This window comes from Tenrec ecaudatus, unplaced genomic scaffold (assembly GCF_050624435.1).
Source record: "Tenrec ecaudatus isolate mTenEca1 unplaced genomic scaffold, mTenEca1.hap1 Scaffold_552, whole genome shotgun sequence".
Taxonomy (NCBI): domain Eukaryota; kingdom Metazoa; phylum Chordata; class Mammalia; order Afrosoricida; family Tenrecidae; genus Tenrec; species Tenrec ecaudatus.
The window spans coordinates 1599783-1624049 of NW_027459464.1; the positions used below are offsets into that span (position 1 = coordinate 1599783).

At 40.6% G+C, this 24267-nt stretch overlaps 1 long non-coding RNA gene across 1 annotated transcript; it reads right to left on the minus strand.

Moving 5' to 3' along the window:
* Nucleotides 1-244: 244 nt before the first annotated feature.
* Nucleotides 245-12028, minus strand: LOC142436730 (uncharacterized). The gene is made up of 3 exons (XR_012782092.1): nt 11810-12028; nt 9597-9661; nt 245-329 (listed from the first exon to the last, which is right to left on the minus strand). It is a non-coding gene; the product is annotated as an uncharacterized LOC142436730 (long non-coding RNA).
* Nucleotides 12029-24267: the final 12239 nt, after the last annotated feature.

Here is a 24267-nt window from a genome sequence, read left to right on the forward strand (position 1 = left end):
TTTACAGGAATAGAAACACGGCCTTTTCCCCTCGGAACTACTAGTGGTTTTGAACTGTGGACCATGTAGATCACAGCCCAACAAGTAACCATGCTACCAGGGCTCCATGCATAACCACAGAGATAAATAAATCTGAGATCTGTTGCTATCAACCAGAAACTTAATTGAGAAACCCCATGGAAAACTCTTCTTTGTTTCCTGCTACTACAAGTAAAATCACAGCAGCTTACAAGTACGCAATAGTGCAGCGTCGATTTCTTAACAAAGAACAGTGCCGAAATTTGATGGTTGGTATCAAATTGCTTCTTCCGTCTGATTTTGCTTCATTACTAGGAAGAGAATTAAAGAGAAAATGGATAAATACACTGCAGAACAACAAAAATTTTTAAGTTTTATTGACATGTAACAATTCACATCAAACAATTCAATAGTTATTAAGAATTGTACAAAAAACTGTACAATTACCACTACAATCAATTTTAGAACATTTTCTTATTTCTTGTACTCATTGTTATTAGCTTCCTCTTTCCCACCAACCACCCCTACAATCCCCACAAGAAACCATTAAATCCAGTTCCTGGCACTACAGAACCAAAAAATTAACTTTTCCATGATATTTTTCAAAGGACTGATACACGTACACATTTTTACCTATTTGTACGTAACAGTTTACCTAAGCAAATTGTGCTGCTTCTACTTCAGAACTTTTATTTACACATTACAAGATTAAATTAAGAAAAAGCCAAGTTAACTAACTTGTCAATGCAATGATACTATAATAATTTAATCTCCTTTAACCAGTTGGTATTGTACAGTTTTGCACACTGATTGCTTTCTATTATTTCAAAAGACAAGTGTCCTATTTGTTCACTGAGGTAAGAGAAAACCTGACATCATGGCCCGAAGAAGGTGGTCTTACATGATGTTTCTATTGTATGAGCACTCCGCTTCTAGGAGCACTTCCGAATCCTCACCACACTACTGTAGCTGGACATGGGGTCAGCAGTTTATTCATTCAACAAATATTTGCTATTTCCCCATCTATATTTTTTACTATACTTTAGGGTTTTTTCATATACAGAGGAAGTAGTTTCACCCTATAAAATGCACATCTTCTTAGACACTTGATATGGATCACATTTTAAAACCAGAAGAACAAAAGGAGTAAGTATCTACTTTAGCATTTTAAAGCAATTAGATGAATATAAAAAGGGTCCACCATGCTTTGTTCCACATAATGCACTAGGCCCTGAAAACAGGAAAAATGCACACCCTGTGCTGTTAGGTTTTTCTATCTGCTGTCACTCTATGGGTACCAGATTATGGTCTACATTGTACAAACTAAGCACAAATACACCTAATACCAAGTACTTAAAAACATACATCAAATGTCCTAAACAAAAATCACATTTATAGGTGGGTAAATAAAAAGATTTCTTTTGATATATAATTTAACCAGACATTGCTTACAGTGATTGTTTTCTCAGAAGGACATCAGGAAGATGGGGGACAAATTTTTAAAACAAGAATTTACAAGTGTTATGAATACAAGAAAGTAGTTCAAAGTGGAACACATCCTGGCCCACCAAGCCCTGAGGACGATATTTCCACTCAGAGAAGTCAAAGCACAGAGAGGACCATATGGCCAGTCCACTATGAGACACGATGTACCTCACTGACCCATAGTGCTACCAGGGGACAACACTGGAAACACAGTGTGGGAACTGTGCCCAATCTGACCCCATCACACTGAGGCAAAACACTAAGAGCCATGCAACAGAACAGCAAAGGAAGCAGAGCAAAGAAGTCTTGAGGGAGTACAAAAAATAGACTTTGGGGCCAGAGTGTGCCACCCCATCAGACTCAACTGGAAAACACTCCTAAAGGTCAACAAACAGACCTTGAACTATTTACAGGCTTTTCTTTTTTTTTTTTTTGTCTTTTTTTGGTTTTCTTTTGTTGCTTCGTTTTGCTCTGTCTTGTTTTTTTGTGCATATTATTATCTCTGCAATTCTATCTAGAAAAAATAGGCGGGATAAACAATCTGAAGGAGAAAACAACGGACTGCTGGTTCTGGGGAGATATGGGAGCAGGGGAGGCGGGGGTGGGGGGAAAGGAAGTGGGTGTTAACAAACCTAGGGACAAGGGAACAATAAGTGATTCAAAATCAATGGCCAGGAGGGTGCAGGAGGCCTGGTAGGGCTTGATCAAGAGCAGTATAACCTAGAGGAATTACTGAAATCCAAATGAAGACTGAGCATGATAGTGGGACAAGAAGAAAGCAAAAGGAAATAGAGGAAAGAATTAGGAGTCAAAGAGTATTTAAAGGTCTAAATACAGGTGTGTACATGCCAATATTTATATATGATGATGGAGAAGTAGATCTAATGTGCATGTATTTATAGGTTTAGTATTAAAGGACATTGGGACTCTACTCAAATACTCCCTCAATGCAAGAACACTTTGTTCTATTAAATTGGCATTCCATGATGCTCACCTTCCCTACATGATTGCTGAAGACAAAACAGGTGCATAAGCAAATGTGAAAAAGAAAGCTGATGGTACCAGCTATCAAAAGATATGGCCTCTGGGATCTTAAAGGCTTGAAGATAGAGACCCACATGGATGAAGCACACTAACCTGTGTGATCACGAGGTATCTATAGGAACAGGTACCAGTCATCAAAGAACAAAAAAAATCATCATTGTGAATGAGGGGGAGTGCGGAGTGGAGACTCAAAGTCCATCTGTAGGCAAGTAGACATCCCTTTACAGCAGGGTCACAGGGAGGAGACGAGCCAGTCAGTGTGCAGTATAACACTGATGAAACACGCAAGTTTCCTCTAGTTCTTTAATGCTTCCTCCCCCAATAATCATGATCTCAATTCTACCTTACAAATCCGGGTAGACCAGAGGCTGTACACTGATACAGATAAGAGCCAGAAACACAGGGAATCCAGGGCAGATAAACCCTTCAGGATCAATGAGTGCAGCAATACCAGGAGGGTAAGGGGAAGGTGGGGGAGAAAAGAGGAACCAATGATCCACATATAACCCCCTCCCTGGGGGTGGAAAACAGAAAAGTGGGTGAAGGGAGATATTGGACAGTGTAAGACATGAAAAAAATTTTATAAATTATCAAAGTTTTGTGAGGTAGGGAGGGAGGGAGAAGAAGGGTAAAAAATGAGCGGATACCAAAGACTCAAGAAGAAAGAAAATGTTTTGAGAATGATGATGGCAACAAATGTGCTTGACATAATAGATGGATTTATGGATTGTGCAAAGAGTTAGTTATACAAGGCCCCAATAAAATGATTTAATAAAATAAATAAACCTAACCAAACTCACTACCAAAAAAAAAATTTTCCTGTATCCATTGCTGGTAGGAATGTAAAATGGTATCGCTAATGTAGGTAGTAGTGTCGCAGCTCAACAAAAATCTGATCTACTACACCCAGATTTGAAAAGACATGCAAACAGACTTGTACACCAACATTCCTTGCTATACTATTTGCAATGGGTGAAGATAAGAACCACCTAATGCCCATGAATAGGAAAATGTGATATATATGTGTACACACTACTGCTGCTGCTGATGTTGTTACTCAGCCAATCGGAGAAATGAAGAATTGGCACAATCTACAATATGGATGGGACTCGATGTCATTAAACTAGTGAAAGAAGTCAACCACAGCACGGGACTTGGTTTCAATCTCTTGCCACCAAGAACAGTGGCCCAGAACTACCAGTCTGTTTTAATGCTTCTTTGCTTTTTATGGCAGGTGTGGCTCTGCTGTTGTAAATATTATTGGAACGTTTGCCCTATCACCAACTCCTGTTGTTTCTGTAAATAGTGCTCAGTCACTTAAAGGTTTAATTTACACAAGTCAACAATTCATGTATTGCAGTTCACAGCTGGCCCATACTTGTATAATTTCCCTTTCTCGACAATGTTCTAAATTCTGTAACATTGGCTAAACTAATGACACCATCAAAGTGTACCGGCTACACATTAGACTCCTAAGTGAAACATCAGCAGTTTAAAGTCACCAGCCAAGTCTGTGGGGGAAGGATGAGGCTTTTTACTCCTGTGATGATGTGCAGGCTGGGAGACTCACAGGACAGTTCTACCCTGCCCTATAAAGTTGTCATGCGTCAGCAAGGGGATGATAATTGATAATGTTCTGTAACATAAAATGACAATGATGTCTCTTAGGTGAACCAGAGTCATTTATAAACCATGAGTGGATTTTAGGCTTGTACTTAATTCTAGTCCCAATCTAAGAACAGCTAGTTCTTATGACATGGTCCTGCTTGGTGGTTGCCCTCATGAAGAAATCACTGAAGATATGAGTCTACAGCAAAATGTGGTGAAGAACCTAGATGGTGCCCAGCTATTAGAAAAAATAGTGTTGGGGATTTTAAAGGTTTGTTTTCAAACAAGCAGCCATCTAAGTGGGGTGTCACATGGAAGGAGCCCATCAGCCTGTGTGAACATAATCCAAATCTAAAGGCTGGAATGATATCAAAGCTTAAATTGTGAACAATTGGTTTGTAGAAGGCTATGGTTGTCAGTGGAAGCCCAAAATCCATTTAGAGGGTCCACAAAGAGATCAAGCCTCTTGTGAATTCCCTCTCGTTATAGCTGAGGGATGTGAAGAGCTCTATTATCAGACACTGTAAATCAATATGTCAGACATAGATCAAAATGCAGTATATCTTATTTGATTTTCCTTTGGACCCATTTTAAAGCTGTTTCAATTTAAAAAAAAAGTGAAGGGAAAACACTCATGAAGCAAACCCTTGGAGCCTCACTGTGACCATGGACGAGGGGTGGAGGGCCTCGCTAGCATGCAGAGCGCAGTGGATTCCTGCGGATGCGGTTAGGTTCAAACTCAGCACCCCACCATTTGCTCTCCCTTATGAGCCATCTAAATGTGTTCTAGTTCTTAAGATACTTGTAGCTTTCTTTTGACTGAGGTTTTTGTTTTACTTTCATAGTCTTGTTAGTGTTGTTTTTATTGTTTTCACTGTTTTTCTGTATATAAAATCCAAGATAGGTGAATCAGAGGCAGTAACTGGATTCATGGTTCCTTGGGGCAGGGCAGGGGAGGTGGGGAGGAAATGGGGAGCTAATAACAATGAGTCCAAGAATGAAGAAAATATCTAAACCTGATTATGGTGATGATTCTACAACGATATGTGAATTATATACCAATAAACTGTTAAAAAGTCCATCGCAAATTATATAATTAAATGGTTCAATCATATTAAGAAGAGTTGTACAATCATTACCACAATCGAATTTAGAACATTTTCTTCCTTCTTGTACTCACTGTTATTATTGTACTCACTTCCTTCAAACCGCCCCGGCCACAACTCAGGAACCATTAATCAAGATATTGTCTCAATAGATATACCTACCCTAGATTTCATATACACTAAAACATTTAAAAACAGCAAAAAACCTACTAAAAATAACAAAGTAAAACAAAAGTATCCCAACTGAAAAGATAGAAAATATAAAAAACTAAAATCAATTTAAAATGGGTCAAAAAGGAGATCAATGGCTATGGTGCTAAATTTTAAAGGAATTGCATCTGCAATAATCCACTTTCCAATGCACTCTGCATAACAGCAAGGCTAACCACAACACTTGTCTATGCTCAGAGAGGACTCACAGAGCTTTATCCATACATATTTCCCCTGCACTTTGTTTTTACTGAAGTAAAATGGGTCAAAACAGAGGTCAAATGATATCATGCTTTATTGTAATCATCTCTATAACACTCTCTGTCTGATAGCAAGACTACTGACATCCTTCAACTGAGTCAGAGAGGATTCACCGGAATCTTAAACCACTTGTGTGGAACTTGCAAATGATTTTGGATTTCCACTGTCATCCATATCCTTCTGCAAATCAGGTGTTCACAATTTAAGCTCTAATACTATTCCCTCCTTCATATTTGAGTTTTAATTATTCACACTCCTCTGGTCACAAAGGCTGATGTGCTTCTTCCATGTGGACTTAGGTGATATTTCACTCAGAAGGCTGCTTGTTGAAAAATAAGACCCCCATGCGCCATTCTTTCTAAAAATCATACCATCTAAATTTCTTTACTACACTTTGCTATAGCATCCATATCTTCAGTGAGCATCAAAAAGGGCCAAGTCACAAGAACTAATTCTCATATTGGGCTAGAATTAAATGCAAGTCTAAATCCCATTCATGTTATCTATGGTTTACGTACATCTCTGGTTAATCTTAAGAGACATCATTGTAATTTTATATTAGAGAACATTATCAATCACCCCCAGGGGCACATGGCAATTCTATTGATAGTGTGAACTTTTTGATTAAAGAATCTATAAACGAATGCTGATCAAAAGGGAAAAATTCAAAATTGAATTTCAAATTACCAAGAACTCTAGACTTTCTAGAGCCACGTAAACTGGAAAAACCCAAGTCCTAAAATAATCCTTAAACCAAAAATATCCTCCAAAGTGGGTCACTCCACAAAGAGGTGGGATATGGGATAAGACCATCCACCTGAGGGTCTACACCAAGACAAGGCTGGGGCAAATCCCCACAGAAATGAAAGAACCTTGCCAGGAAATCAAGTTTAGGCCAGGGGAGAGGAACATCACTGATAGTTCTGTTGGCGAGCATGGTAGGTGAATGGGGAGAAATATCCTCACATTGGGAAGGTGTGCTAAACAATGATTGTAGGGAACCTATAGGGACAGATTTTATGTTCCTGGGTAAACACTACAAATATGTCTCTAGCCAAAGCTCAATAAAACATGCCATGGACTAAACACCAAGATGTCACTGGATGCTGACCTTGTGGTACGGTAAACCTTGTGGTCAGCATGGCATCACTCGGGCTACACAAGCGCTTAACACAGAGGCCCAGCAGAATGAACTGAGCCTGGCCTCAAAGGTGCCTGTACCCTTGGACTGAGGACTGGGGTGCTTAGATAGAAGAGGAAGCAGAGTGGCTGCCCTGGACCTGTGGAAGTGATGGTCATTGGACCTTGGGGGGAACCCCATTTGGTTGGAGTCCATCAAAAGGGACTCAGAATCACCATATATTTAGTACCTTGATGCTCCCCTCTCAGTGATATGACTGGCTTTGATCTGTTGGGCAGGGATTTAAACTTGGAAGAATTGATCCAGGATGTTTCCCCTGGCATCGATCCCCCCTGCTTAGGGTAAACAGAATTCAACTGAATATGAGATCTAACTGTGTGGAGCAACAACTCATGGGTTTCGGCTCAAGTTAGAACTGTACTTGCAGACTCCTCAAACCTACAGCAGAATGATGTGTCATCGGAAAACTTGATGGTGTTGCCAGTGCAATCATCTTATACTCCAGGGGGAATGATTGACAATGTGTTACTTTTCTGTTTCTATGGGTTTTTTTCCTTGCCTTTCATTTGCTTGTTTTGTTTGTGTTTGTCTTTAGTTGTCTGCTAGTTGTTTTGCTGCTGTTGGTGGGGTAGTTGGTCTTACAGGGTATTAATTTGTCATAGTATGGCTGTCAAAGTAAACCCGAGCTATGCATATCCCAGGGACAAGCAGATGGATTCTGGCCCCAATTTAACTTTAGTCCCAATCCAAAGACAGTTAGTTTGGATAACATGGCCTTGCCCACCTCATGTAATGATCACTGAAGATAAGGGTGCTATAGCTAAGTGTGGTGAAGAAAACAAATGGTGCTCACTATCAATCGGAATAGTGTGTGGAGTCTTAAATTCAAACAAGTAGTCATCTAAACGAGGAGTGAACTATGTCCACAAAGAAGAAGCACACCAGCTTGCGTGACCCAAAGGCACGCAAAACAAAATTCAAAAATGACAAAGGGAAAAGTATCAGAGCCCAAATTTCGAAGACCCAATTTATAGAATGCTATAGAAGATAGGGGGGCCCCAAACCCATCTGCAGAGTATCTAGTCAGATTAAGCCACCAGCAGATCCCCTCTAGTCACAGGAAAGTGTCTCGAACAGCTTTTCTATCAGATAGAGATCATTGTAAGTGTGATTATGCTGGAATGAACTGGATACATGGTCAGATGACCTCCCTTCTAACCTGAACTTGTTCTTGGTCAGTGGTTTTCAACCTTCCTAATATACATTTACTACAGTCCCTCATATTGTGGTGACCCCCCCAACCATAAAATTATTTTTGTTGCTACTTCATAACTGTAATTTTGCTACTGTTATGAATCGTCATGTAAAACCTGATAAGCAGGAAGTATTTTCATTGTTACAATTTGAACACAATTAAAGCAGAGTGATTAATCACAAAAACATTTTCTATTGTGAAAGACTAATTTCTAACTACAAATGAAATTAATTTTGTTGTAAAGCATAGTGTAGCATGGGTAACAGTTTTCACGCCAGTTACTCGTATGTGGGCATATCTGCATATGGGCAGCCCTGCCTAGAGACAGCTAGAGGAACAGTGTCTTGGTTCCTAAGACCATTGGAAATGTGTTTTCAGGTCTTAGGTGACTCCTGTGAAAGGGTTGTTTGACCCCCAACGGGTAGTAACCAACAGGTTGACAACTGCTGTTTAGGTGAGAGCATTTCTTGCTTGTTCTAAGACAAGGTGGTCTTTTCTTTCTTACTCATTATTTGTAATTTTATCTCTAAAGAATTGATTGTGTTAATGATTATGTAAGTCTTCTTGATATGACTGAACTATTGAATTGTGTGATATATGTGGATTAAGTACCAATAAAACTGTTTTAAAAAAGGCTCAGAAACCCACACAGGCAGTCTATCCTGTCCCATAGAGTCACTATGAGTCGGCATTGACTCAATGGCAGTGAGCTTGGTTTGTTTTTTGACCAAATCACAGGGCACTATTACTTTGTCTTACAGCTCAAATTCTTCACTGTGCCAAATCCCAGGCTGAACTTTTACTATCTGTAAATCTAGAAACCTTTTGAGCTTTCTGCAGCACTAGTTCTGTATAAACTCCACTCCAACTATGAATAATCTCTACTGCGCCGATACTCAAACCAAACTCTGCCAGTGAGTTGATTTCCACCCAAAGCAGTTCTGCCCATAGGACAGGGTAGAACTGCCCCTCTGGATTTTTAAGACTGTCACTTTATAGGAGTAGAAAGCTTCATCTTTCCTCCTCAGAGTAGCTGATGGTTCCAAACAGCTGATCTTGCAGTCAGCAGCCCAACATGTAGCTATCATGTTGTCTATTGTCTATACTGCCTACTATATATTGTCTATTCTCTTTACTCAATGCATTAAAACATCTATTAATTTTTTAAAAAAGTAAAATGTATGTATTCCACTTTGTTAGTGCTTTTACTCACTTGTATCTCAATTTGGGTCTATCCTAATTCCGTCATATCAATCAACCAACAAATATGCATTAAAGCACCCAAAATGCAGATATAACAATAAGCAATATTAAGTCCTTTAGAGCTGGGCTAAATTATATAGTTAGAATATAATCAGGTGCACAGAGATTAAAAAAACCCCAAATATGATGCAAAATCAACTAGCTAATATTATTTCTAATTAATTCTTAACTCTGATAACTTAAAAAAAATCTTATGAAAACTTACACATCGGATTGGTTTTGTTCATATAAAGCCTTCATCTCCTCCAGAATTTGTCTGAGTCCATCCTCCTGGAATATATAAACTGCTTTTGATATATATCCATGGATTCCCCAATGCATTCAATTAATCCCCTAAATCTATCTGTACTACATTTATCCTCAATTTATATATATAATTTATTTAAAATCCATAGCCATTGCATAAATTCTGGCTATTTATGTACCTATATCAAAAATAAAGGCTTAATCGAGCATGAAAGTACACATTTTCACTGCAAAAACAACAAATACAAGTTTTAAAATATTTCTCCCAATTTTTTCCCCCAAAGACACAGTTTTGGTTTGTATTGCAAGAAAAGAAAAGCCAAAGGAATTTTTCCTACCATCTACCTTAAGATAGAAATTTTTCACTTAGACAAATAAAATGTTTTAATTCTAAAATTCATAAATGTTAATAAGATAGTTGACCATTTGAAAAGAAGTGACACCACATATTCTTTCAGCCAAAATACAGTCTTGGGTTCAACCAACCCTGTAGCCAATTATATGTTGAAAATGTCTGATGATGATGAATAGCCTTGTTTACTCTTGATGTCATTTATTACCCATTTCATCTCCACAATTCTAAAAGTTACAAGTCCTGCTAGTCTTCAATCACTTAAAAAACTCATTTATCAATATCTGTAGAATTGAGTTTCAATCATCCACATTTCTCACCACTAGCTCATCTCTCTGCCTCCATTAGTTCTTCTCTTCTGATGCATTTTCCATATTGCCAATAACCAAAACCACTTCCATTAAGTACATTTTGATTAAATGACCCTATAGGACGGAGAAAATTGCTCCCTATGGTTTACACAGCTGTAAATCTTTACAGAAGCGGCTATCTTTCTCCCTTAGAATGGCTGGTGTGTTTGAATTGCTGACCATTAGGCTAGCAGCCCAATGCATAACTCCAGGCCTCATTTTACTGCCAATAAGTACTCCAAAATATAAAAACATCCCGCCACACCCCTACCTGAAAACCTCTACCTGATTCCAAATGCCTGTGGAATAATGCCGAAGTTTTTCTAATCCTAGAACCCACCATTGACATCTCCATACATAACCTTTCCAGTTGTGATCATGAGTCTTAAGCCATTGTTTATCACCTGCCTGTGTGAGGGCTAATACTTCATACAAGGCTCGAACACCCACTCCCAACCCCCCAGTAGCATTTCTCTTTATGCTCCCATCTACGCAACACCAGTTTCACTTACCACATTGCATTCTATTCACTTGTGTTTCTTGGTCCTCTCACTGACATCTATCTAGTTGCTGCCCTATGATTGTTTACTACGATGCTTAAACGTACAGGCTCTTGAGCCAGACTTCCAGGGTTCAAGCTCTAGCTCTGCTCTTTACTGGCTATATCACCACTGACAAATCTCCTAACTTCAATTCTCCACTCACATGTTTGAGGTGGGGGGAGACAGCTCAGATCTCACACAATTATGAGGAGAGACAATTGCAAGCTAAGTGCTGAACATCATTCCTACTTCCATGTTATTGTAGTGGACAAATAATCATAACAGTAACAATACGACTGTTAGCACTATTATTATTTCTTGTAGAAACAGCATACAGGGACTCAGCCCTGGGTGTGTCAGGTACAGTTCCTCACTACACCAAGAGCTCTGTACCATCATCATGCCCATTTTTGTTGGTGAGAACACTGGACGCACAGAAAGCCTGAGTCCACAGTGATCGAACAGAGTATGAATCTCAGTCTGGCACCAGAGGCCTACTTCATCATCACATTTTGCTCACTGAGTGCGTGCGCGCACACTAACGCGCATAAAACGCTAGATCCAATAAAAACGACTGGTTCTGTGGGTTTCTGAGGCTGTCAATCTTTAAAAGAACAGAAAGCTTCCAGCTTTCTTCGGCAGAATGGAGGTGGATTCGAATTTACTTTAGTTCGTATTGGCTAAGCAAAGGAAAAGCAACAAAGCTAAAAATGAAGCAAAATGGAAGGAAGTAGACTTTGAGGAAGCGCAATTGCTGAGTTGTACAGTAACTTCCTTCTTTCTCCCACAGTAACCTTTTGTTATGCTGTTACTTTCCCTTCCAGAACTTGGCTCACACCCTCAGGGGAATCTGAAGCAAACCGCGAAAAGAGCAGCCCAGGGGAGATCCCGCTCACCCTCCAGCCCCTTTCAGCCAAGCTCCCCGGACCTCCATCCCGCCCTCTGCCTTCCAGCCCGTCATATTAAAGGCGGGCAGCTGCCCTTCTGGCGTGTGGTGCAGTTCGCGGACCACCTCCGTCGCCTTTTCACAGAACATGGCGGGTAGACCTGGTACCGGGACCTCCTTGTCGGCCGCCCACTTGACCGAAGAGTCTGCGGGCTCCCTGCAGCCTAGTTCGCGCCGCGCTTATTAGCACAGGTCTAGGAAATCGCCTGCGCTTTGGCGAAAAAATCCCCAACCAATGGGAAGGCAAGGACGCAGGTTGCATGGCTACGGTGGTTGCAAAGGGACAATTCCATACGCGGTAGAGAAATATGACCGGAAGTGGGTAGGCGGTGACCGGTGCCTTCTTCCGGTGGAACGCGGCCCTCCGGAAAGAGTCCTTGGGGTTCCATTTGACTTTATCCATGAGGTGAGACGAATTTTCCAATACTAATCTGAGCACATAGTTTAGGGAGCAGCATAGCTTGGAATAGATGTACCACCCACACCCCCCGAAACTTCCTCTTTTCCCTTTTTTAAAAATAAAAATCATTCTATTGAGGGCTCATATAACTATCCATATGTACATACATTGTGTCACGCTCATTTGTACATTTTTGATATCATTCTCAAAACATTTGCTTTCTCCTTACTCCCTTTATATCAGCTCCTCACTTTTTCCCCTGCTTCATGGAACCTTGATCATTTATCAATTATTTTGTCATGTCTTACAGTGCCCACATCTCCCTTCATCCACTTTTCTGTTGTGCAACTCCATGGAGGGGGTTATATGTAAATCCTTGTAATCAGTCGCCCCCCTTTTTTTTTATATCATTTTATTGGGGGCTTGTACAACCCTTATCACAATCAATACATCATTCCATTGTGTTTAGGACATTTGTGCATTTGTTGACCTCATCATTCTCAACACATTTCCTTTCTAATTGAGCCCTTGGTATCAGCTCCTCGTTTTTCTATCTCCCTCCCTACCCCCTCCCTCCTAAACCCTTGTTAATATTGATAGGTTTAGAATTAAGGTAGCAGATGGACATTGGACCTCCACTTCTTTTCTCCCTCAATTGCAAGAACACTTTGTTCTATTGAACTGGCATGCCGTGATGCTCACCTTATGAATTAAGGACATCAGGTATAATGAATAACTATACAGACAACTTACAACAAAGATACAAGAGATCAAGTAAAACTAGGTAATCTTGGAACCTTGAGCTTCAGAAGAAATTATAGAAAAGTGGACTAAAAACTAACTAGAAGATGAAGGGAAACAAAAGTGGTGCAAGAACAGACAGGTGAATTGTCAGCTAGCCTGACGCATTCCATCCAGACAGAAGCCTGGCACATTGGTAGCTGGCACTAAGAAAGGATCCTCACTTGTTTCCCACACCCTCCTGATATCACAATTGCCAACCCCTACCTTCACCCATACACCAGACAGAGATATCCTTGTAAGTCCATTTCTGCTTGAAGACAAAGCTATGCCCTCATGGTTTAACATCCCCATGCCTAGAGATGGATTATCACCCCCATGCCCAGAAATGCTTGAGATTCTCCTCAAAGCACTAGCAAAAAATACAATGCTGGATCCCTCGCTGCTCTTGGACACGTGGAAAGTTCCCCCATGATTAGCCATTCTGACCCAGCTGCTTCTCTACCAGAAAGAATCCCCTCAGCTATCACCTAAGCTGTAAAAACGCCCTACTGGATCAGGTGCGTGGACCACAGAAAACAGATAGGCCTGCCAAGCTCCATCTGGAATCAATATTCAACCCCCTAGAGGCTGTGACCTATACAAAAAGGTCCTCACCCCAAGTTTTCTCTTTGTTTTTCCTTTTCCTTCACTTCCTTTTATTTATTTTAATCACTTCTGCACTCTGCTTTCTTCTTTATTTCTGCTTCTACTTCTATTCTTTCCATTTTAATTTACTTTTCCAGTTCCCTTCCTTTCCTTTTTTATGTTTTGATTAGCTTCTCTTTTATTTTTCTCTACCTTGGATTTTGACACACACACACACACACACACACACACACACACACACACACTTCTAGTTATTAAATTCCTTTCACTTGCTCTTGTTTGTCCGCTGTCTCTTGCTGGTTTCTTTTTCAAAAATTATTTCTTCGTTGGCAATTTTTTTTGTCCCTTCCTGTTCTACCTGACAGTGGACAGCAATCGCAGGCCTAGCCACCTCTATGACTGTAGTCATACCTATACAGTGACAGACACTACATACTCCTGTACCACCTGATCATCTTTACGTAAGTGAGACCACCAAACAAACCATTGCTAACTGTGCTATAATAACAACAAACAGTACTACACACATTCTCAAATTATCCTTTACAACAACCAGTAGATAGGTGGAGTGTCTGCAGTCTCAAGATACTAAGATCAATTAAACACAAAAACACTAATACTACAACATCTCAGTGGCAAAGACAATTTAAGTTTATATGAAGAAACAAGACAGAACAGCTGAAGCACATGACCAATATAGAGCTAGAAGACCTTTTTTCAGGAAGAAAAGGCATTGAAATTACCTGATAAACTATTAAAAATTATACTTTTATACTATCAATGAACCGGGAGAAAGGAAAGATTGCGAAGCTAAAGAAAAATTGAACACACACACACACACTAGAGTAATTCAGGAAAGCACTAAAATAACACATCAATTGAAACTAGAAACCGTACACCACAGCAAAGAGAAATTCAGAAGATTAATACTAAGATGAGAGAAACAGATAACGCATTAGAAGAGCAAAGGACTTTGCGAGTAGAAGGAGGCAGGGGAAGGGAGTGGTAAGCAAACAACGCCAAAGACAGGGGAATAACTAAGGAATTAAAATCAACAATGAGGAGGACATAGAGATCCTGGTGGTGTTGGGGTAACAGCAATTTAGCTGAGAAGAACTACTAAGGTGGAAGAAGGGTGAGTGTGATGGTGAGGTAGAAGAAAGGTAAAAAGAAACAGGAAAGATCTAGGAAGCAAAGCTATAGATAGAGGTATAAGCATAAGTGTGTACCTATGTAAATACATTAATTCATAAAAATAGAGGTATTGGTCTATGTACATCATATATGGCAAGACATTGATGTAGTAGATGGACGTTAGGTCTCTGCTCAGGGCCTGCCTTCAATACAAGAATACTTTGTTCTAAGAACCTGGCATGTTGTGATGCTCACCCTCCTGGCATGATCGGTGAAGACAAAATGGGTGCACAAGCAAATGTGGTAAAGAAAGCTGATGGATTGCCTGCAACAATGATGCAAAAATAGAGCGATACTGGGGATGGTTCAGGACTGGATGGGGTGTGCTCTCTTGTCTAGAGGGTCACTGTGAGGTGGAGCTGGTTCGACAGCACCCGACCACAACAACAACAGAAAACTAAGACTGGCTCTGACAAGTGTCAGATGCTGCTCACCCAGGCTTGGACATTAACTTTCCATCGCATTAAATGTAATCGCTTGGTGTCAGAGTTGGAGAAGCTGCTATTCATACTCTAGTGATCACGTGTTATGTGAGAAAATTACTTGTACATTTACTAGTTTGCTATTCATACCTTATTTCAGTTTAGCTTAATAACCCATTCCCTTGTTTTCTTTATCTCTGGGGAAAATAAGTATCACTAATTGGAGCAGGATATGTGAAAGTACTGCAAAAATAAAACACACCATGCTAATATTAAAAAAAAAAAAAGAAAGCTGATGGTACCTCTTCTAGCAAAAGATATAGCATCTGGGATCTGAAAGGCTTGAGGTTAAACAAGCAGCTGTCTAGCTGATAAACAAACCCACATGGAAGAAGCACACCAGCCTGTGTGATCATGAGATGGGATCAGGTAACAGGCATCAGAAGACTGAAAACACACACACACACACACCCCAAATCCATTTGTAGATAATGGAACATCTCCTTGCAAAAGGGTCACAAGGGATGAGTCAACTAGGATGCAGTATAACACCAATGAAATATACAATATTCCTCTGGTTCCTTGAGGTTCCTCACCCCCCACTACCATGACTCCAGTCCTGCCTTTCACTGCGCGCTAGACCAGAACATGTACACAGATACAGATAAGGAATAACAATGGAAGTAGTGATACCAGGAGGGCAGGAGAAAGGTGACTCCAATGATTGACACATAACCACACCCCCACCCCAGGGGGACGATCAACAGAAACCAAGGGTGATGGGAGAGAGTGGTTGGTTAAGATATGAAAATAATAATAATTTATAATTTATCAAGGGGTCAAGGTGGGGTGGGGAGGGAGGGGAAAAAGAGGGACTGATATTTTGACCCTGGCCTCTAAACCCCTGATAAGGCCTGACCGTGGCAGCCTGCTCTCTGCTGGCTCCTCTAAGCCCCATGTCCATCACATGGCTGGTTCATTTTCTGTCAGCGCCCACGTAACTGACATATCTCCCCCACTTGCCTGAAAAGACAGCCAGGAGATCACCTCGCTAGGGTTTGAGATCAACGGTGGCCCTCTCTCCTTTGGGGACTGCCTACACCAGGGGAGCTCTTAACACTGGTCTCACTTCATGCCCTGCCTTGCCCTAGGGGCTAACTGACCCTGGGGCACAGCAAGGCCAGTATCATCACAAGGGCATAAGGACTGCACCTCTTGGCCTCCTAGTACAATCCTGCCCCTTGAGAGTCCCTGGGGTCTAATAATAAGGGCTCAAATAGAAAGTAAATGTTTAGAAAATAATCTTGGCAACATATGTACAAATATGCTTGATACAATTGATGTATTGATTGTTATAAGAGCTCTAAGAGCCCCTTTATTAGTCTAGGTACTTTGGAGAAGTAAATCTACAGCAACTTGTGTATAAGAGAGAGTTGTATGTAAAGGTTAAGTGCGCATCAAGAAAATATCCCAACCCAGTGCTGCCCAAGCCCACAAGTCCAACATTAACCCATTAGTCCAATAACAGTCCACAAAGTCCTGCTCCATCTCACAAAACAGACACAATGATGTCGACTGCAGAGGAAAGCTGAGTCAATGAATATGTAAGCATCTCAGCGCTGGCAGGGGTCTCCACGTGGGTGCTCCAGCACCCAGGGCTGCATCAGGGTACGTTCATGTGGCTTCTCCCTGGGGATGTCTTGCAGGAAGTCTGTCTTGCAAGCTGAAGCAGGGAACTGCGAAAGCAGTTGCACCCTGGTGTGACCACAAAGCAAGAGACCCGAGAACTAGAAAGGTGAGGCTCACTGAGCCATTTATCCCTCTGCCCTTCAATTAACCCCACATGTGTTTATCGGCCAGGTTGGCACAATAAACTGAGTCCCCAGTAGTATGATCTTTTAATTTTAAAAAAGAGCAAATGGACTAGAATTGAATCAGAGAGAGTTCATCAGTGAGATTAAAGAAAATCTCTCAACCTAATTTGGTAAAGGAATAATTTTTAAAATAGACAAGAAAATCTAGAGAAAATCACAGAATTCTGTGGGACAACATCAAGTACATTATGTGTGATTGGACAAAAAAACAGGAAGAAACAAACAAAACAATCAAAAGAGCAGAGAGAAGGAAACTTCCTTAATATATCATGACATGGTAAAAAATGTACTCATGAAGCTAAACAAACCAAAAGCAGGGCTGACTGAAATAAAATAATCATGACATATCATGATGAAAGTTACAAATGACAGGAATCCTGACAGCAATTGAGGAAAAATAAGTTACTTAAAAAGAGGAACTGAAAACAAAAATTGTCTTAGAAAAAGTGCATCCAGAAGGCTCTGTAGCAGAAAATGACGAGACTTGGTTTAATGTACTTTGGACATTTTGTCCAGGGAGACAGACCTTGGAGACGTGTCCCACGCATGATAAAAGTACCGGGTTTTAGAACCGAGGAAAACCTTCAACAAGATGGATTGACACAGTAGCTGCATCACTGGGCTCAAAGATAAGAACAATAGTGAGGACTGCACAGTATGGGGCAGGGTTTTGCTCTATTGTCCATAGGAACACTGAGTTGGAATAACTCCACAGCACCTTCCAATAACAGCAACAACACCACCATCTATCATACACGAACACACTGAAGCAGGAAAAGTAAACATACATATTGAAAAGAGAAACGAGTCATGCTATTAAAAACTCCCAATACATTCAAAGAAGAGTTGACACCAATTTTATTCAAACCATTGTAGGACATAATAAAAATGGAAAGTCCCCAAATTCATTTTATGAAACTTGTAAAATCATTATACCCAAATCAGACAGAAACATAGCCAGGAAAGAAAATAATACAGCAATATCCCTTATGAACATAAATGTAAAAATATCTCAACAAAACCCTACCTAATAAAGCCAACAATAAATATCTCAGTAAAGTAAATCATCATGACCAACATGAATTCATAACAAGGGTGCAATGATGGTTACATATTAGAAAAACAATCAATGTTATCCACTATATAAACAAAACAACAGGAAAGAACTTTATAATCATATTAGAAAAATTCAAATCCTACAATCCTGAGAAGAAAATGGGACCGACGGTTCCAGGGGATAATAGAAAGGGAGAGCTAGGGAAGGGGGAGGGGAGCCAACAGACCCACGGACAGGGAACAACAAGAGATCTAAAATTGATGGAGAGGAAGGTGTAGAATGCCTGGTGGGGTTAGATCAAGTGCAATGTAGCTGAAAGAGGAATTACTGAGAGCCAAATGAAGGTCAAACATGATAGTGGGACAGGAGGAAAGTAAAGGGAAATAGAGGAGGAAAGGAGGCAAAAGACATTTTTTTTTACATTTTATTAGGGGCTCATACAACTCTTATCACAATCCATACAAATACATACATAAATTGTATAAAGCACACCCCTACATTCTTTGCCCTAATCATTTTCAAAGCATTTGCTCTCCACTTAAGCCCTTTGCATCAGGTCCTCTTTTTTTCCCCCTCCCTCCCCGGTCCCCCCTCCCTCATGAGCCTTTGATAATTTATAGATTGTTATTTTGTCATATCTTTCCCTATCCGGAGGCTCCCTTCCTCCCTTTCTCTGCCGTCCATCTCCCAGGGAGGAGGTCACATGTGGATCCTTGTAATCGGTTCCCCCTTTCCAACCCACTCACCCTCACTCTCCTAGTATCACCCCTCAGACCCCTGGTCCTGAAGGTATCATCCACCCTGGATTCCCTGTGTCTCCAGCTCCCATATGCACCAGTGTACATACAACCTCTGCCCTATCCAGTCCTGCAAGGTAGAATTCGGATCATGGTAGTTGGGGGAAGGAAGTATCCAGGATCTGGGGGAAAGCTGTGTTCTTCATCGGTACTACATCGCACCCTGACTGACCCATCTCCTCTCCTAAACCCCTCTATGAGGGGATCTCCAGTGGTTGACAAATGGGCTTTGGGTCTCCACTCTGCACTTCCCCCTTTATTCACTACGGTATATATATATATATATATATATATATATATTTTTTTTTTTTTTTGCATGATGCCTTTGGCACCTCGTGATTGCACAGGCTGGTGTGCTTCTTCCATGTGGGCTTTATTGCTTCTGAGCTAGATGGCCGCTTGTTCACCTTCAAGCCTTTAAGACCCCAGACACTATCTCTTTTGATGGCCGGGTACCATCAGCTTTCTTCGCCACATTTGCTTATGCACCCGTTTGTCATTGGTGATCGTATCATGGAGGTGTGCACCCAATGATATGATTTTTTTGTTCTTTGATACCTGATAACTGATCCCTTCAGGACCACGCGATCACACAGGCTGGTGTGTTCTTCCATGTGGGCTTTGTGCCTTCTGAGTTAGATGGCCGCTTGTTTATCTTCAAGCCTTTAAGACCCCAGACACTATCTCGTTTGATAGCCGGGCACCATCAGCTTTCTTCACTACATTTACTTGTTCACGCACTTTGGCTTCAGCAGTTGTGTAGGGAGGGTGAGCATCGTAGAGTGCCAACTTAATAAAAGAAAGTATTCATGCATTGAGGGAGTGCTTGAGTAGAGGTCCAAGGTCCTTCTGCCACCTTAAAACTAAACCTATAAATACAGAAACATAGATCTATTTCCCCATCCTCATATATATATTTGCATGTACATGTCTTTGTCTAGACCTCTATAAATGCCCTTTGACTCCTAGCTCTTTCCTCCATCTCCCTTGACTTTCCTCCTGCCCTACTACCAAGCTCCATCCCCACCTGGGTTACAGCTATACCTCTTCTTTATGTAACCTTACCCTTGATCATTCCCTACCAGGCCTGCCACTCCCTCCTCACTACCATTTTGGGTCCCATGTTGTTCCCTTGTCCCTGGGTTTGTTAACACCACTTCCTTACCCCCCCACTTCCCCTATCCCAAGCCCCCCCCGGAACTGTCGGTCCATTGTTTTTCCTCCAGATAGTTCATCCAGCCTGTCTTATTTAGACAGACCTGTGGAGACAATAACATGCACGAAAATAAGACAGAGGAAAACAAAGCAACAGTATACAACCAGACAACAAAACAACAACAAATCACTGACAAAGAACAAAACAAAACACATCAAGAAAGAAAACTTGTAGTTAGTTCAAGGATCGTTTGTTGGAGGCAAAAGACATTTATAGAGGTGTAAATATACACACATATATAAAAATATACTTATATAATGATAGGGATATGGGTCTATGTTCATATATTTATGTTTAATACCAAGGTTGCAGATGAATATTGGTTCTCTATTCAAGTCCTCCCGCAACGCAAGAACACTTCCTTCTAATAACCTGGCATTCTGTGATGCTCACCTTCCTGACATGATAGCTAAAGTCAAATGGGTACATTAGCAAATGTGGTGAAGAAAGCTGATGGTGCCTAGCTATGAAAAGATACAGTGTTTGGGGTCTTAAAGGCTTGAAGTTAAACAAGCGGCCATCTAGCAGGGAAGCAATAAAACCCACATGAAAGAAGCACACAGCCTGTGTGATCACAAGGTGTCAACAGGATCAGGTATCAGATGACCCAAAACAAACCATCATATAGATATGAATTGGTGGGGGGGTGGAGTGGAGACCCAGGGCCCATTTGTAAACAATTGGACATCTCTTCACAGAAGGGTCAAGTCAGTCAGGGTGAAGTTTAGCACCAACAAAATACACACTACTCTAGCTCTTTAATTGACCTTGGCACCCCACTATCCTGACCCCAGTTCTAGCTTACAAATCTGGCTTGACAGGAACATGTACCCTAGTACATATCAGAGCTCTTGGTACACGGAATCCAGGACAGATAAATCCCTCAGGAACAGTAAAGGGAGTAGCAATACCATGAGGGGAAGGGGAAGATGGGAGAGGAAAGGGAGAAAAGGAAAACCAGTCACAATGATCGACATATAAGCCACTCCCCACCTGCAGGGGACAAGCAACAGAGTAAAGGGAGACTGCAGACAGTGTAAAACATGAAAATAATAATAATTTATAATTTAACAAGGAGTCATGAGGGTGAGGGAGGGAAGGAGGGAAATAAAACAGGAGCTGATACCAAGGCCTCAATTAGAAAATGTTTTGAAAATAATGGTGACAACATATGTACAAATGTGCTTGATACAATTGATATATGGATTGCTATAAGAGGTGTAAGAGCCCCTAGTAAAATGATATTAAAAAATACATCTACCTCTCCGTCTCTCTGCCACCCCGAGTGTGGTGGTGCTCCGACTTCACCATGTCATCTCATAAGACTTTCAGGATCAAGAGATTCCTGGCCAAGAAACAGAAGCAGAATCTGCCCATTCCCCAATGGATTCGAATGAAAACCGGTAATAAAATCAGGTACAACTCCAAGAGAAGACATTGGAGAAGAACCAAGCTGGGTCTGTAAGGAGCCCCCTGAAGGATGGCACGCATGGCCGCATTTTCCCAGGCTCAAATCATGAATTAAGATTTTTGTCCCCATCTGAGGAATTGAACTTCAATCGGCAAATAATCTGGTTTATTCCTTGTTTTTTTGCTACCTAATCAAGTTTAACAATAAATAATGTAAGGTTGTTGTTGTGAGAATAAAAATACATCTATACTACTATAATACCTCAAGTAGAAAAAGACAGAAAATGGGGTAAGATGGCCACCATATAACAAGCCCGGGAAGATGTGCTCAGCAACTACCAAAGAGTTTCCACTATGAGAGAGATTCTGCACTTCCTGGTAGCAAGAAATTCAACTTAAAAGCCAAGTTGACCCAAGTTTCTCAAAGTGGAAAGCAGCAAGGCCTGCTGACAGACTCCCCTTTACGGATGAGCAGCAACATGAGTTGCTTCTACAAGCATCGTGATTCTTCGTGGCCCCTGAGAAAAGACAGTCAGCCAGCCAACCCTCTACCTCCCTGGCCTCTAGGGACACAGATAGCTAGCAGATCACTTGGGCAGCTTGGTACACACATGCTCAGTACCCAAGGTACGCTTTGTACCATTTCCCCATCTTCCTCCTCTTTTCCTGCTTTGTTCTACAAGGCATTCCATCCCGTGTGCCAGCGCCGTGATACCGCATACATGTACACACAGACTACTAAAAGAGCAGGAATCCCCACCCACAAGGTAGCTTTATTATATATAATTTTGGATTTTGTATTTTTGTTCTATTTTAATACTCTCTCTCTCTTTTTTGATCTCCTACTTCCTCTTCTGGAGTGACTCCACCCTCCTGAGAATCCACATTCCTCCCAGGAAGAGACAGGTCTGTGTATCCCAGCATACCCACTCTAGCATGGGCTTTCCAGGACCTCCTAAGTGCACAGATATGCTCACATTCATTCACATTGCCACAATAGCAGAATCTGGTACCCACAACCATACCCAAGTCTTTTTTTTTTTGATCCTTGTACTTCTATCAATTATCTTTCTATTTTTTGCTGTTCTCTCATTAAATATCTTTCCATGAAACCTATTAATTGAGATTAACTCTCTGCCCGCAAGTGTCAACTCACAGTGATCCTATAGGACAGGGTAAAACTGTCCGGTGAGTTTCTGAGACTGTAACTGTTTATGGGAATAGAAAGTCTCCGTTTTTTGGCGGAGCAGCTGGTGGTTTTAAAATGTTGACCTTTCGGATTACAACTCAATACATAACCATTATGTGACCAGAGCTCCTTATTGTGATTACCCCTCTGAAAATATTTTCCCATTATTTTTGCAAGTCTGTTGGCTTATTCACAGTCACTTATTACTATCATTACTTTATTCTTATCATTACTTTTATTTTATTCTATTTTTCCCAGCCACTATCCCCACTTAGGCACCTTTCCCCTTCTTTTCATTTCACCACTGTATGTTTTCCAGCTCCTATTAGAACTCACCTGTGTCACTAGACAAACTCTACCTCTGTATGACCAGCAGCTCACACACCACAATGCTGAAGAAACAGCAGTCAAGCACAGAAAGCTTCCAAATTCAAGAAAAACAAACATGAACAACCAAGTAGCACTCAAACCAATGGAATAGTCTGAAGATGTGATTGTGAACCACCAGTAACAGAATTCAGAAGAATGATGCTTAGGTCAAGAGATCTGGGGAATGTTCATGAGAAAAACAGAAGAAATTGAGAAACTAAAATCCTTAAACCAAAGGATTCTAGAAGACAAGCAATGAGATAACTGAATTAGGCAACATAGTAAAAGGCTAGAGGAATAAAATGGAAAAGGAAAATAAAATAAATGAGCTTGAAGACAATTACCCTCACGACAGTAGACAAGAGAAGCAATCAACAAAAAAACCCGGAAGCATCCAAATAAATCCTGTAGGACACTATCATAAGAACCCATCTAAGAAAAGAAAAAAGAAAAGAAATGCTGGGAAAAGAACACCACCAAAAAAAAAAATCTACAGAGAATAGTACAAGAAACCATGGAAGAAAATTTCAACATACTATTCAACAAGCTGAGAAGAATGGACAACCAAAGAGAAAACATCAAGACATAAAGAAAAGGAGAGAATCTGAGGGCAGCTAGAGAAAAAGGAAAAGTCATCTACAAAGGAAAGTTGAAAAGGATAAATTCAGACTTCTCAGCAAAAGACCTGCAGGCAAGAAGACAATGGAATGACATATATACAATTGTGACGGGTGGAAGGGGGGGTGGGGCGGAAGGAAGCCAGCCAAGAATATTATACTGAACAAAAATATCCCTCAAATACAAGGGAGAAATAAAGGTTATTTCCTGAGGAGGAAAAAATAAAGGAATTTTGAATTCAACAATTCATTTTCTCAGATCACAATGTTATAAAACTGGAAATCTACAACAGAAAGAAAAGGAACAAAAAGACAAACACATGGAGACTGAACAACATACCATTTCAAAATGACTGGACACTAGAGTAAACGAAAACGAGAAATTAAGAAACTCCTTAAAACAAGCAAACCTATAACACATCATACCAAAAACTCGGATACAACAAATGCAGTTATCTGAAGTCAATTTATAGCAATCAATACACACACGAAATATGAGAGAAATC